Genomic DNA, 14091 nt, shown 5'->3' on the forward strand with positions numbered 1-14091 from the left:
GGTACGTGTGAGAGAGTGTGTGCATGTGTGCACATATGTGGTTAACCACCCCTCCCCTAGGGCTCCAGACTCCAGTTGTCTGTCTCCTCCTACCTGTGTCTCCTTGCTTTGCGGCATGACTGAGGAAGGTTTCCAGGGGGCAGAGTCAGATCCAAGGACTGGGGTGCCTCCTCTCACCTGGCCAGACTTTGACCCACCTACTTCATCTAGGGCGAGGGGCAACCCTCAAACTCAATCACGTGGTTCCCAACAATCCCATTCCCTATTTCAGACTCTGACCCAGCCTCAATCCTGACTCCTGGGGCTGGGCTGAGGAGCATTATTTGCTGAAACTTGAAAAAACAAAAACAGGAAAAAATTGTTCCTGGTACTTTTAAAAAAAAGAGGTGGGAGAGAGAGATTTTAAAAGAAATAAATTCTTGCTTGGAAACTTGAAAAAAGAAACAATCTGCCTGTACTCTTTGAAAGAAGGTGGCCACCCTAAGACACTGGGACAGTAATTCTGCATCTGGGGGTAGTGGAGGTAGTTGATGTGAACCACTGCTTCCTGGGCGTCACAACTGTCACTCAAGAAAGTTATAATTTAAGAGACCCCCAGTGGGGTTTCACTGTGATTATGCAATGATCTGGATTTGTTAGCGTGCCCTTGCAGTAAACAAATATCCATGGAATTTTTCAAGGCAAAACTCAACTGCAATACAAATGGTAGTGAGAAAGTAACTGCCCTGGGTGGTGTAAACTGACCAAATTTCATCTCCCTCTGCGTCTCACATTGGAAGGAGACCAACCTGCTTTGGAGTTAGTGCTCAGTGTTCTTGGACAATTCAATTAAGGGACATGGGAACTCTCAAAAGAAGATGCTGAGCTTCAGAATAAGGAGGCATAGGGAAGCCCTTATGTGATTAAACGGAAAAATAGGGGAAATGACCATATATAAATTCCAAGTTTATGAGGCAGTTCATTCCAGTTACAGGTGAAAAGGTGTTTTCTTAAAGCTAATAAGACATAGGCATTTGGGGCATGTAACTCTTTAGCTATTACATTTGGCTTGTTAAATATTTTCCAGTGAAGGATTTTGGATGTATATCTCTCCTTTAGTTTTCATTGATGATGTTGAGATGTAAACTATCAATTTATTGTCATTTCTTTAGAGGTAATTTTTCTCTTCTCTAACTTCTTTTACAATCTGTTTATCTTTCAAATTCTATGATTTCAATATGGTGTGTCTAAGTATGATTTTCTAATTTATCCTGATTGGTGCTCATAAGGATTTCTGAATCTCAGGATTTATTTCTACAATTCTGAAAATTTTTCATCCATGATAACTTTGAATATGAGTCTGTCTCATTATCTCTATTATTACTCTCTATAGATGTGCATTACACTCTTTCACTTTATCTTCCCTTTCTCTCACCTCCCATATTTTCAATCTCTTTGTTCCTCTAGACATTTAGAGTAATGACTTCATATCTACCTTCTAGTTCATTAACTCTCCTTTCACCTGGGGAACTGAAATTTTTAAATGCCAGTGGTTGTATTTTTTATTTCTACAGGTTCTAATTGGTTCTTTAAAAAATCAGCTTTATAGTTTCATATATTATCAATATCTCTTTTATATTTGAGACTCAACATTGCTAATGCCTAAAGTTTCTACAGGCCTGATTCTTGATGTTTCTTTTGATTTCTTCCTGTGACAACTTGTTTCCTCCTTTATTTTGTGATTTTTATTTTTGAGCAAATGTTAACTGAAATTGTGTCTTAGGAATTTTTTGAGGCTTGGAATCAAGGTGTATGCCTTCAAGGAGAGTTTGTGTTTGCCCTTACCCGGCACCTGGAGGCACAATGTAACCCCTAATATTTTGAACTCTCTGCTTAGGATTTCTTAGCTCATATAAGCAATGGAAATTCTAGACTTAAATCCAAAGAGACTGACTCACTCTTATGAATCTTTCAGGAGAAATTTATCCTTCCCAGCACCCCAAGGGTAATACAGAGAATTGTATTTACTGGACTCCTTTTGAGTGGCACTTTTCCTATTTCCTTTTTTCATGGAAGATGTCACCTGTTAGGAGTGCCAGCTCTCATCGAGTCTTTAATCCTATTTCCCCCTTGCTTAGAACCCAAGATTTGTCTCCTCCCTCCCAAATATGGCTTTCTCTGTATTTGTGCTTTCTTGTCATTTTTGGCCTCTAAAAATTTTCCTTTCTTGCCAATAAAACTATGCATTTTTTAAAATATATAATTTTTTTCCAACTTTACTTTCTTTTTTAGGTGCTTTGCACCAGAAGGATTTTTTTAATATCTAGTATTCATATTGCCAGAAACAGAACTTCTATTTTTCATTTAGTTAACTATATCAAGTTTCCCTAGCCTTTTGAATTAAACCAAATGGTAAATTTTAACAGGAAAAGATTGACAGGCTTGCCAACTTTTTATTTCATAAAATAACAATAACCAAGAAAAAAAGCAAAAAATAAAAATCCCTCCTACTTTTACCATCATTCCATAATGGAATGTTGAGAAAACATAAGAGAAGTGGCCCTTAACTCAAATTTGCTTTATTCCACGCGTTGCTAAGATTGGTGACAACTTTGTCATAGACGATCATTGGTCCAGGAACTGGCACTTGGGAACCACTGAACTACTTCAGTCTTTCTGAGCGTGTACTCACTGTAGGATCTATTAACTAGAGATTCTAATCACCACCATCAAGCCAACTGCCAGATGAGCTAATGCCACTAAATTTACTTGTTTGCAGTTGAGCAAATAACTTCCAATTTACAAAGAAAGAAATAAAGCATGGGAGGTAAAGTCTAAATCTTGAATCTCACCTCTATTTGGGAAAATCATTCAACCTCTTAGCCTCAGTTTCTTCATCTGGGATAGTAAACCCATATGGATACTTTGAGGACTAATAGGAAAGTTCATTGGTGTTAATAACTTCTCTATTATTCCCTTCCCTGATAGAATGCAAACTAAATTCCCCCCAAAATGAGTAAGTGCCAAACCATATACAGTAGGGCTCTCTTTTCAATCTGACTCTAGAACAGGCAATATGCCCCGTTGGTTCCTTTCTTTCCTACCATGGAGGAAGAAGTTTTAACTAGCTAAGCACTCTAGGAGAATAAGTTTTGCTGGCAAGACAGATAACCTCACCAAAATTTAAACTCCACGGAAGCTGGAACTTTGTTCATAGCCGAATTCCCAGTACCTATTACAGTGCTTGGCACATTTAAATGTTCAACAGATGAATGAGGAGTAAGAAAATAAATCAGAGCCCTACAACAAAATGAGTCACAACAAAACTATCAGAATTACCTGATGCGAGTGGGAACCCTGTGTTCCATTTCATAGTCTTCCCCCTCTCCAACCCTCTTCTCCCCACCTGCCAATCTCCCCCACCATGCAATACTTCTCCAATAAGTTCTGCATAGTCCCAGAGGCAGAACCTGGCTTTGGGAGAAAACAGGCAGAATAAAATTCAATATGCAGAACCATCTTTTCAGGGTCCTTGCAATCTGTGCACAAGTCTGTCATGCTATAACTGCTTGTACGGTGCTCACTGGTGGCTCTGAAGACCTTCGGGAGCATCAATCAACTGTATAGAGGATGGTTAGCTACACGCTATGAATAACAAGACTAATTAACATTCATTGAGCATTTTCATTATGCCAGGCTCTATGCCTGTTATATATGTATTATCTCACTTCATTCTCAGTGAAACCCAAGGTAGTCGCTATTTTCATACCCATTTTCTAGATGGTGAATCTGTGGCATAGAAAGGTGAAATAGTTTGTCCAAGGTCACACAGCTGATTCTCTGCAAGATCCACGCTCTTAACTATGGCACTATATAAAATACAGATTTTATAGTACTTCCAAGTCTTTGGCATGGGTTATACGTAAGTATATTCATATTGTGATGTGAATTTTCTTATATAAGTCTCATTCCTTTTGATTTTCTTATACTGGGATATAAGTTGAAAAGATAAATATGAAAAAAGAAAACCAAGTCTAAAAGTGAAAGTAGAGTTTGAAGTAACTGGAGCAAAACGACAGCACTGCTCTTCTTCCTTCAATTGTCTTCCTCCTCTCCATAGCTCAGTCCTATCTCTTTCTCTTCTTTACCACTCTCACCCCATCTGAGTTAATATCATCTCTTACTTTCATTACTACTGCAAAGGCTTCCTAATTGATCTTCCTGCACCCACTTTCACCCAACTCCACTGCCCCCCACCACCTGCCACCCCATCCTATCAATACTTGAAGAAAGCAGGCAAGCATGGAATGGTTTAAAATTCACCAGAGCAGTTTTTAACACTGACCTCATTATGTCCATCCTCCTGCTTAACACCTTTTTCAATTGCTTTCTTTTGCATTCAGAAGAAAAGTGAAAGTCAGGGCCAACACGGCCTTTCCTGTCCGGGCCCTGCCCCAAGCCTCGGGTCACATGGCCTCTGCCTCTGGTTTACTTCTACTTCAGCCCCAGGGCTTGTGTACATCCTGTTGTCTTTGCCTGCCCAGCTCCGCATCGCTTCTCCACCTAATGGAGTCTTTCCTATCTTCTGAGCTTCTTACCATGACCTTACCTATGCAGAGCACATGTGTGCCTGCTGCATGAGACGGGCTCAGTAGATGCGGTTAAGTGAATGAATAAAGGAATGAATTTGTGGTGGCCCACTTCTCAGGTCTGTGGCCACCTAGTTTTAATATTGTATCTTCCTGAATGATGAGGCTGGAAATCTTTCACTTTTGGCCTCTGCCATGATTGGCTTAGGATACAGGCCCACTGCAGGTGGGTCTCATGACCCAGTCCCGTCAGGGAAAACAAAAGCCAGGCCTACTCAGAAGGAAAGCTTCTCAGTGATGTAATCAAATGGAGAGTGATCTGTGTCTCAGTCAAAATCAACAAGTGACCAGGAAGCCAGGAAGACAGTGGGTGATGTGAATGTGTCCTGATTAATCCAGCAACAGGCCAACATCATGACTTCTAGCAGAATTAATTGGAACAACAAGGTGGCCATTCCTGAGTTCCTACTCTTGAAACATCAATTACTTTCTCTGGACACTGAGACTTAGCTGCTTGTCTGAACTCTGCATGCCCATTACTCTTCTCATATCTTCCACTGCACTCCTCATAGTCTCTGCCTGACCCTTCCCATCACACCATCCACACCGTGGCTGTCCTTCCAGCTCCCACAACTTTTGAAGTACTCAAGTTCTCCCAAGTCACCAACCCCCAGGGCCAGCAGGATCAAATATCCCATTCCCAAGCCTCTCAGCATATTAATTAAAGGAGTGGCAGTTAAGTATGGTTTTTGGGCTTCAAATCTACTTAGAATAAAGAAAGGATTTTGTCCTGTGGCAGATACTATGATTGACTTGCTTCAAATGTATTATAACCTCCTTTTCATGTTTTCCTGTGCTGAAGAGGCCAGGAAACCCAAAACTATGTTTCCAAGACTCCCTTGCAGCTAAGATTCCAGAAAGACTCTCCAACATGCTCAGAGGAGACTTGAATTCAAAACTGAATTAAGAGGAAGGGAGATACAGAGCCCATATCTGGCATGAACTGAGGCAGAGGTAGCATGTTCTGCTTCCTAAGTCAGTGACCTCCTTCAGCAGAAATGACTTCTCTGATTATGGATGAGACCATATATCTCTGAAACCTGGGAGTTCCTGGATGCCCATCCTAGAGCCAGCTCTTCCAGCCCCTCAAATAGTTTTGTAGCCCCTTAATGTTTGGTAATAAATCCTTTTCTGCTTATATTAGCTAGAGTGTTTTCTGTTGTATGAAGTCGAATCCACCAGTATAAGCCCCAAAGAGTGACCTGCAGGCCTCTGGGACACTAGGCATAGACTTGCTCAGTTGTCTTGGAGACCTTGTTCCAGGGCCAGGTCATTTCTCATCTGTGACCGTTAGATCCTGGGCAGCACCCTTAAGACACTACAACTCAGCAAACTGATGTCAAGCTTTTAGCGAAACCAGGCCAAAGGATCATTCCCAGGATGAGTGAGTCGATTCACCCAGGAACCAGTCCCTATGGTGCTGCCTGTAATTGTCTCTCTTGCTTTCCTTATTTACTGGCTTTGCACTTCTTTTCTTATTTGTCCATGAGTCAGCAAATGGACTTCCAAGGAACTCCTCATCCCTACTTCTAGGGCTATGAATCAAAGTTGTAGGCTGCTTTTACCAATCACATCAAATGTAAATCGTTACCCCTCTACATGCTCTCTATATGTACTCTGTATACACTCCAATGTAGAGCTTGTCACATTATATTATCATGATGTGCTTGCTTCCACTAGACTATGTCCACCTAAGGGTCAGGTCAGGGCCTATTTTATGAAGTATTGACTTCCTAGGGCTTAATACTATGCTTTGCATGCAGTAGGTACTCAACAAATAGTTCTAGATTTTTTTTTAATGAATACATAAATATATTACATAAATGTGGTGTTTCTAGCAAAATTCCAGAGACTTTCTCGATCTAATCAACAAAACCCTACTACAGAGAGAAAGAGAACTGCCGAAAGACTACCACTTGAACAAATACACTATGATGGAATTGATAACTCAACTAAAAAATGGCATAATCTCATGCTTCCTCTGGGGATTGTTAAAATTCTACAAAGTTATTGTATAACTCTATGAAGCTCTTTCCCCATGTTATGATTTTCTTGGGCTTAGAATTGAATATATCTCAATATTGTATGTTAAAGTATAATTATAATGAGATATTTGAAATCCAAAATAAAATTCTTTGACCATATCAAAGTCCTCCTTGGCAGTTCCTTCTCTTGAAGACTGACATTCACAGATCTCCAGTTACACTCATGTTCCTGCTCACAGTTAGCAACACACAAATGAATAGCAAATGGTGTCAGAAAAACAATCCTGAACACCTGCGTCTGTTTGTTTGCTTTTGGCATTTCATTCAACTGCTAGCTATAAATTAATTATCCTAGTCGAAATTAATTTATTTCTCCCGCCTCTATTTCCCAGTAGTACTTTCTTTATTCTGCAATTATGGCACCTACCACATTTTCCCATGTATTGCAAAACTAATGTCTGCTCAGAACCCTGCATTTTATACAGCACTTGCGTATTTTTAAGTCGTCTTATTCTCACTGCAGTCCTTTGACTTAGACAGAGTCAGAATTAATAAGAAATGAGAAACAGAAACCTGAAACTCAGAAATGAAAATCGTGGCCTAAGTAGGTAGCTAACAAATACCAAAGTTGGCTTTTGAGCTCAGTCCTTTTTGTTCAGAACCTATATGTTTTACACATACTTCACGGAACAGGAAGTGACTATAACAAGTTCCTCATGGAAAGTCACAATCTGCCTAGCTTATTGTAAGCTCCGAAAAATGCTACATTAAAAAAATGTGTTTAGCTTTACTTAACATTTTCTGTGGCTCACCTGTTAACATTCTGTAGCACTGAGTTGCCCCGCATGCTAGTTTAGGAACTACTACACCGTTTATTCAAAGATTGATAGAGAGCCACAACTATTCTTGAAATGAGGGTCCTAGATGATTAATTAGCTGAACTCTCTAGCTAGCTGACTGCTTCTCATACACTAGGCTCAAATCACTTGGATTCAAATTTATGTCACAGCATTTTTTAGATGATATTTATTGCATTAATACAAGCTGTGAATCTACTACACCATTACCCAAAGAATGTGTCTGTAACCACCTGGATCGGAATCACACAGGGTTATTACTATAACTCATGAAGATTCCCAGCCTCCATGGCAGAGCTACCAAATCAGAGGTCTCATCTTGGGGAGGAGACACAAACCTAAAATGCTGAGACCCAGTCTATTTAGTAGTCCACTATTTTCCCAATCCTAGGTGGAATAGCAGTCCACTATGTTCCCAATCCTAAGCCTGCACATCATAGGTGTTTAACAGATTCTTATTGATTCTGCTGCTTTTAAATTCTTAAGCCCAGTGAAGTTTGAGGACTACTGGTCACCTATATAACAAACCACAACAAGAGAAATAAGTATAGATAATTGGTAAAAGAAAATAAGAGAGATAAGTATAAATAAATAAAAGAGATAAGCGTAAGTGTCAGAAGGGACCAAGGTAAAGGTAGTCAATTCTGCATAGAAGGCTCTAGAAAGACATTACAGAGCATATTATAGTTGAATTGGGTCATGCAGAATGTTTTGGAATTAGCCAATCAGAAAAGCAACATAAAAGCACTGTGCATGGGAGACCAGGCACTGGCTTGGAGAGGTAAACGTATCTTAGGTATCAGATATGAGCAAGTCTCCCATGAGAGCTTAGGGGCAGGGAGCAGAGGGCAAAAGTGAGGGGAACAGAAATATGTGGGAGGTGAAGCTGTCTGTCATGATTGAGGCCACAGCATCTTGGATGTGACCAAGATGCAGTGAAGCATCTTGGATAGTGACAATGCATGTATGTCCTCTCCTGAAATCTTAGAGCTGTGATTGATCTCAAGAGCAAACTGGCATAGCTGCCATCTAAGCTAACATGAAGGAGGGCTGCTTTCAGACGTGGAGCTCCCACTATGCTTGGTTGTTTTTCAGTGTATAGTTGTCCACATATGACCAACAGGTGACTCTTTTTAACCCTGCTTCAGGCCTTTTCTGGTACATTAACCAGTCAAGTCATGAGGCCTAAACATGCTGAGAACCTGAATCAGCCACTATGGCTTCCAGATACACTGGATTGTCTGGCCTGTGATTTATCTGAAAAGGAATCACAAATGGAGCCATGAGTCATTTTCAGCAACCGAGTCTTTAGAGTCAGACAGTAAATTCTGAAAAACCAATTTCCGCTGTGGGCAGAACCCAGCTCCTGGAATCTAATCATTTGTCCAAGCCTCAGAGTGGAGAAAGCTGATGAAATACTGACAGGTCCAGTCTGGACAGGATTTGCCAAGAGGATTTCAAAACCTGGAAGGAAAAGTGAAATCTCTTGTCCCTGCCTCTCAGCAGAAAGAGGTGAGGACAGGCTCTCTGCCCACATATTCAGTCTCCATTCTCTGGGCAGGAGGAAGGCTTGCAGAAGAGAGGAAAATGTTGCTGGACCACAAGAAAGGTGGGCAGGAACTGAAACAAAAGGTCATTCCAGACCTTCTCCCCGTGGCTGTCTCCTGCTCTCTATTGAGAGAAGAAAAGTAACCTGAGCAAGTCCCACCTCTAATCTCTTTGATCAGCATGTTTCTGCCTCCAGTTGGGTCCTTTCTCTCCAATCTCAGTGGAAGACAAGGAAAGCATAGCCTTTTGCTCACATCAGTAGTCTGTCTACCTGTGCCCCTTAGCCTGATCTGTCCACATCCAATAATAATGGCCAACACTTTCTAAATCCTGACCACACCTTTTACACAAAGGGTCTCACGCAATACTCCCAACAGTCTCACAGACTGCATAGCATTAGTACCTCCATGCTACAGATGAGGAAACTATGGCACACAGAGGCGAAGTCATTTATCCACAATCACCATCCACTGCATAACTGTAGAGCTGAAATGTGAACCCAGGTATTCTGACTTCACAACTACTATGCTTAGCCTCTATACTGCACTGCTTCCCAGGCAGAAACGAAGCTTAATCATAAAAAGCTTCATTTAGAGAACACAGCTTCTCTATAGGCAATTTGGGAAAACCTAAAGAAGGCACAAAAAATAAACAAATAAAAATCATCCACAATCCCACCACTTCTATCTTTTTGGAAACGGTATAAATCAGAAAGTGAAAATCTTCTTATTTCTGATGTTGGCTCTCAAAGGTATCCACTGTCCTTTCAGACTGGTTTCCTCCGTTTATACAATTACATATAGGCATATGCACATACATGTGTTTCTTAATAAGACTGCACATTGAACACATTGAACAATAAGATTTTTTTGCACATTCCTTTTTTTACTTACTATAACACATCTATTCAAACCTTGTGTAATGATTGGTAGTAAACCACTGCTGCTGAACCATAATTTATTCAGCAAGTGCCATAATAAATATATTTGCCCCTATATTTTTGTATATCCAGGCTAGTAGTTCTCTAAGATACATTCCAACAAGTGACTGGTAAGATGTGTATTTTCATTTTGCTGATTGTCAAGTTATCCAGGGAATCCTGAGTAATTTGTGATGGCAAAAAAAGAGAGAGATTGGTAATATGAATCCATATTGTGAGAAAAGTACAGATCGTTTAAGCATTATTGTACACAAGACTGAATCAGTGATGTAAAAGGGGTTTCTCATGTACATTCTGAACCCTTCCTCACTGAGAAACTGGAGAAACACTTTTGCTTATTGTGGGCAAGAAAATGTGTCTCCTTATGGGCCTTCTGGAATTCTCCTACTGTGACATCCTTTTTCTCTGTGCCAGATGGGTGCCATTCTTGCCCACATTAGTTCATATTGTCTCTTTCTTGTATAGGTGACTTTATTTTATTTACTATTTTTTTGAAAATGTACGTTCTCAGCACCTGCTCTTGTTCAAAAATACTTCAAATGCCAAATCCTTACCAATGACTCTCCTCAGGCGGCTGCTCCCTCCAGTACAATCCGTGAGGGAAATGCTTGCTGCTGATTTTTCTGTCCACTTGCCTGTCCCTGCACCTCCGCTCTCTAACTTGCAAATCTAAGGGCTCTGTGTTACACAGTCAGCAAAGAGGAGGGGAACATCACTCCTTTCTTTCAGGAACAGAACTTTCCAGATTGAGCTAAGATTCAAAACAGGCCATTTGACTCTTCCTGGTCAAAGTCTTCAACTTTCCTCCTGCGTCTGACATTCCTCCCAGAAGGATTTCTCCCTTAGCCTGATAGCACCCTCTGCCCTGTTAGCGAAACACACATCTCCTCAAGGACTCTGCACTTGTCCTTCACCCACTGTCGTCAGACAAGCCCAGGAGCCCCACCCTTCACACCTTTACTTGAACCAGCATCTCTGTGCATTAATTATTACCCCTGACTGAGGGGCAGTATAACCAAACGCAGAGCATGTGGGGCTTTAGAATCAGAAAGTTTGAAGTTCAAATCCTGATTCTTAGCCCTGTTGGTTGTGTGATCTTAGGCAAGGCATTTGACCTCCCTCTTCTTTAATTTCCTCAATTATTAAATAGGGATAATGAAAAATGATCTCACAGGAAGGTTGAAAGCACCTGGTATATACTGTCTGACACACACAGACTTATAATACTTTGTAGCTATTCTTAATATTATTCCACAGCCAAATTTCTCAGATGAAGCATTATTGGTAAGGTCATATAAAATTTTCAGATTGTTCCCTTGTAAATTCTTAGAAGTTGTAAGAAGTAAGAATAGAGGAATCCTAAAAGCTTTTAATCTCTGATAAGTGCATAGAAAAATACTGAGGTATGTGCCTCCCCTCCTTGCAGTGGCTACCTGAAAGGGAGGGGTCCTCTGTACTGTCCCCACATGTCCTCCTGTACTATACCCATGTGACCCTCTGAACTGTACCCACGTGGCCCTCTGTATTGTAAGAATGTGATTTGCTTGACCCCTACCAATCATATCAGGTGAGTCACTCTCCTTACCCTGCCCCCCTGCCTTGTGTACAATAAATATCAGCGTGTCCAGGCATTCGGGGCCACTGCTGGACTCCGCCCTTTGGTAGCAGTGGTCCCCAAGCCCAGATGAATTCTTCTCTTACCTCTGTGTCCTTGTCTCCTTCTTTTCTACAATCTATCATCTCTGCCTACAAAAGAATACCCACGAGACCCTACAGGGCTGGACCCTGCAAACCCAAGCCACTGAATCTTGGGATTCTTCAGGGGAATACAGATCACCAGCACCATTGTCCAAATGCATTGATTCTCCTCCAACACTGATGCCATCCCCAGGGCTTGGAGTATGCCAAATATGGAAGGTCGCCTAGGTTTTATCAGAAAAACCCAAGACAATAATAATTAATGAGTCAACAATTTCTGAGTGCTCACTATGAGCCAGGCTCTGTGCTATTTTATATATGCTATGTCACTTAGTCCCAAGCGACATAAAATAAAGCTCACATTAGAAAAAGACAACACAAGTTGCACTAGTCCAGTGGTGGTTGAGGATCTCTTGGACTGGGGTAAGGCTGTGCCCTGGGCCTTCAGCAATCTCAGAATCCCTCGGGTATCTAAGAGGCTTGGGAAGGTAACACTGTCACATTCCTGATTTGGAGGCACACACAGGGAGGATTTATCTTTCACATGTCTTCTGCCACTAACAGAGATAAATCCAGGTATTGTCATTACAGTAATGGTCTCTGTGACTAAGAGGAGCTAAATAGAAAGTCAGTGAATGTCAAATATCTTGAAAAATCTATTCACCATGAAGTCCCCTTGTAATGTGTTCTCAGGAAACAATAACAGCCATTTTCACCTCAGACACTGCTCTCTGTGGTACATAATATCACTAGGTGACTGCACCCTGTAAGTCCCCAGAAATTGTTTCTAATTATTGTCAGAGGCACATCAATTACCAATAGAGCCTCCAGGCAACCCTCCTCATTACTCTGATTAGAAACATGTTTTACTTCCACTTCTTCTGTCAAGCCTCTCAGCTCCCTACACATTTAATTGTTCTGTCTTGGCTGTGGGCCTGTTTTCTGTACCCTCCTCTCTGAACTGTGCCTCTCATGGCGAAGTCAGCATCTGTGCTCACCTTCCTTAAGAAGCTCCTCAGCACCTACCAAGAGCTCATTCTGTCCCTTCAGAAATGCTGGGGCTCTGGTGACCTAGATACCTGATAAAACTGCTTCAATTAAAAAGCTATCCATGCTCACTCAGCACCAGGTACTGTGATAAGTGCATTTCAGATATTGCCACGTTGAATCCTCAGAACAACCCTGTGAAGGAAGTACAATTATTATCTCCATTTTACATTTGGGAAAACTGAGGCAGAGAGAGGTTAAATAATTTTCTGAGTCACATAATTAACAAATGGAGTCTCTGCAACCATTCAGATGTCTTCTCTTCATTCCTCTGGAGCCCCTAAGTTGGGGGTAAGTTGAGTGTCTTCTTTTCTGTTCATCATCACTTCTAAGCCATTGTCCCCCTTGGCCCTTAGTGCAGTCATCTCCTGACCTCGCTTTCCCCTGACCCATTGCTTGAAGATGTCAGTTTGGTTGGACCCCTTCCAAAGCTACTTATATTGTAATTCTTGGTGCTTTCAACTTCCTTCTAGACTTCATGCAGTTGGGCTCCAGCAGGGCATTACTCACATAAAATCAACAAGAAAGCTGGCCCCAGAGATGTACTGGACCTGCAGGGAGATGCTCCTCCCAGAGTGCTGGCCCCCAACTGTCTTAACCCTCTCCCCCGGTGATTTCGGTTCTACCCTGCCTTCGCTAGCATCCCAAGTTCAGGCCCCTGCCTCGTCATCATCAACAACTACAACTGCAGCTGCACCATGTTTCGCCATCTCCCTGTCGGACCTCCGCCTTCTCTTACCAGCTCACCTTCTCTATAGTCTACCAACTCCAAAAATTCTTGGACCACACAGAGACCTACAAACCATTGTTCCTGGAACCTTTTTATTGTCTTTCACTCCCTTCATTCCCTACTTCTCTTCTTACCTGGTTTAGATTGCATGGGCCATGATGTGTTACTCACTGCACACACCTTCAACTACCTCAACCCTCTCTTCCTTTGTCATACTCAGTTGACAAAACCCTTGGCCAGCTCTCCACTTCTCCATGCCTGTACCTGAGCAGCCAAACATGCCCAAAGAAAACAACCGTGCTGATGGGTCTCACTTTAAAGTTATCATCACAAACTACAAGTGAGACCTTAGTGTAGCCTGGCAGCCTACTGTATTTCTGTAGTCAACTCACTTTTCCAGGACTATTTCACGTCTTCCTTTCTCTCTTCAAACTTCAACACATTCTTTTCCTGCACACTCTCAGCTGATAACTTTGCTTCCTACTTCATTGAGAAAACTGGAGCAATTAGAAAAATAACCTGCACAAGTTTCTACCCTCACATCTACCTATCTTTCTACACTGTGTCCATCTGTTTACCTTCACTCCTGCTGCTCTGGATGAACTGTGTATTTTCTACCAAAAGCTAACCCCTCCACTTCACACCAGATCCCACTCCC

Source organism: Saimiri boliviensis, chromosome 8, assembly GCF_048565385.1.
Source record: "Saimiri boliviensis isolate mSaiBol1 chromosome 8, mSaiBol1.pri, whole genome shotgun sequence".
Taxonomy (NCBI): domain Eukaryota; kingdom Metazoa; phylum Chordata; class Mammalia; order Primates; family Cebidae; genus Saimiri; species Saimiri boliviensis.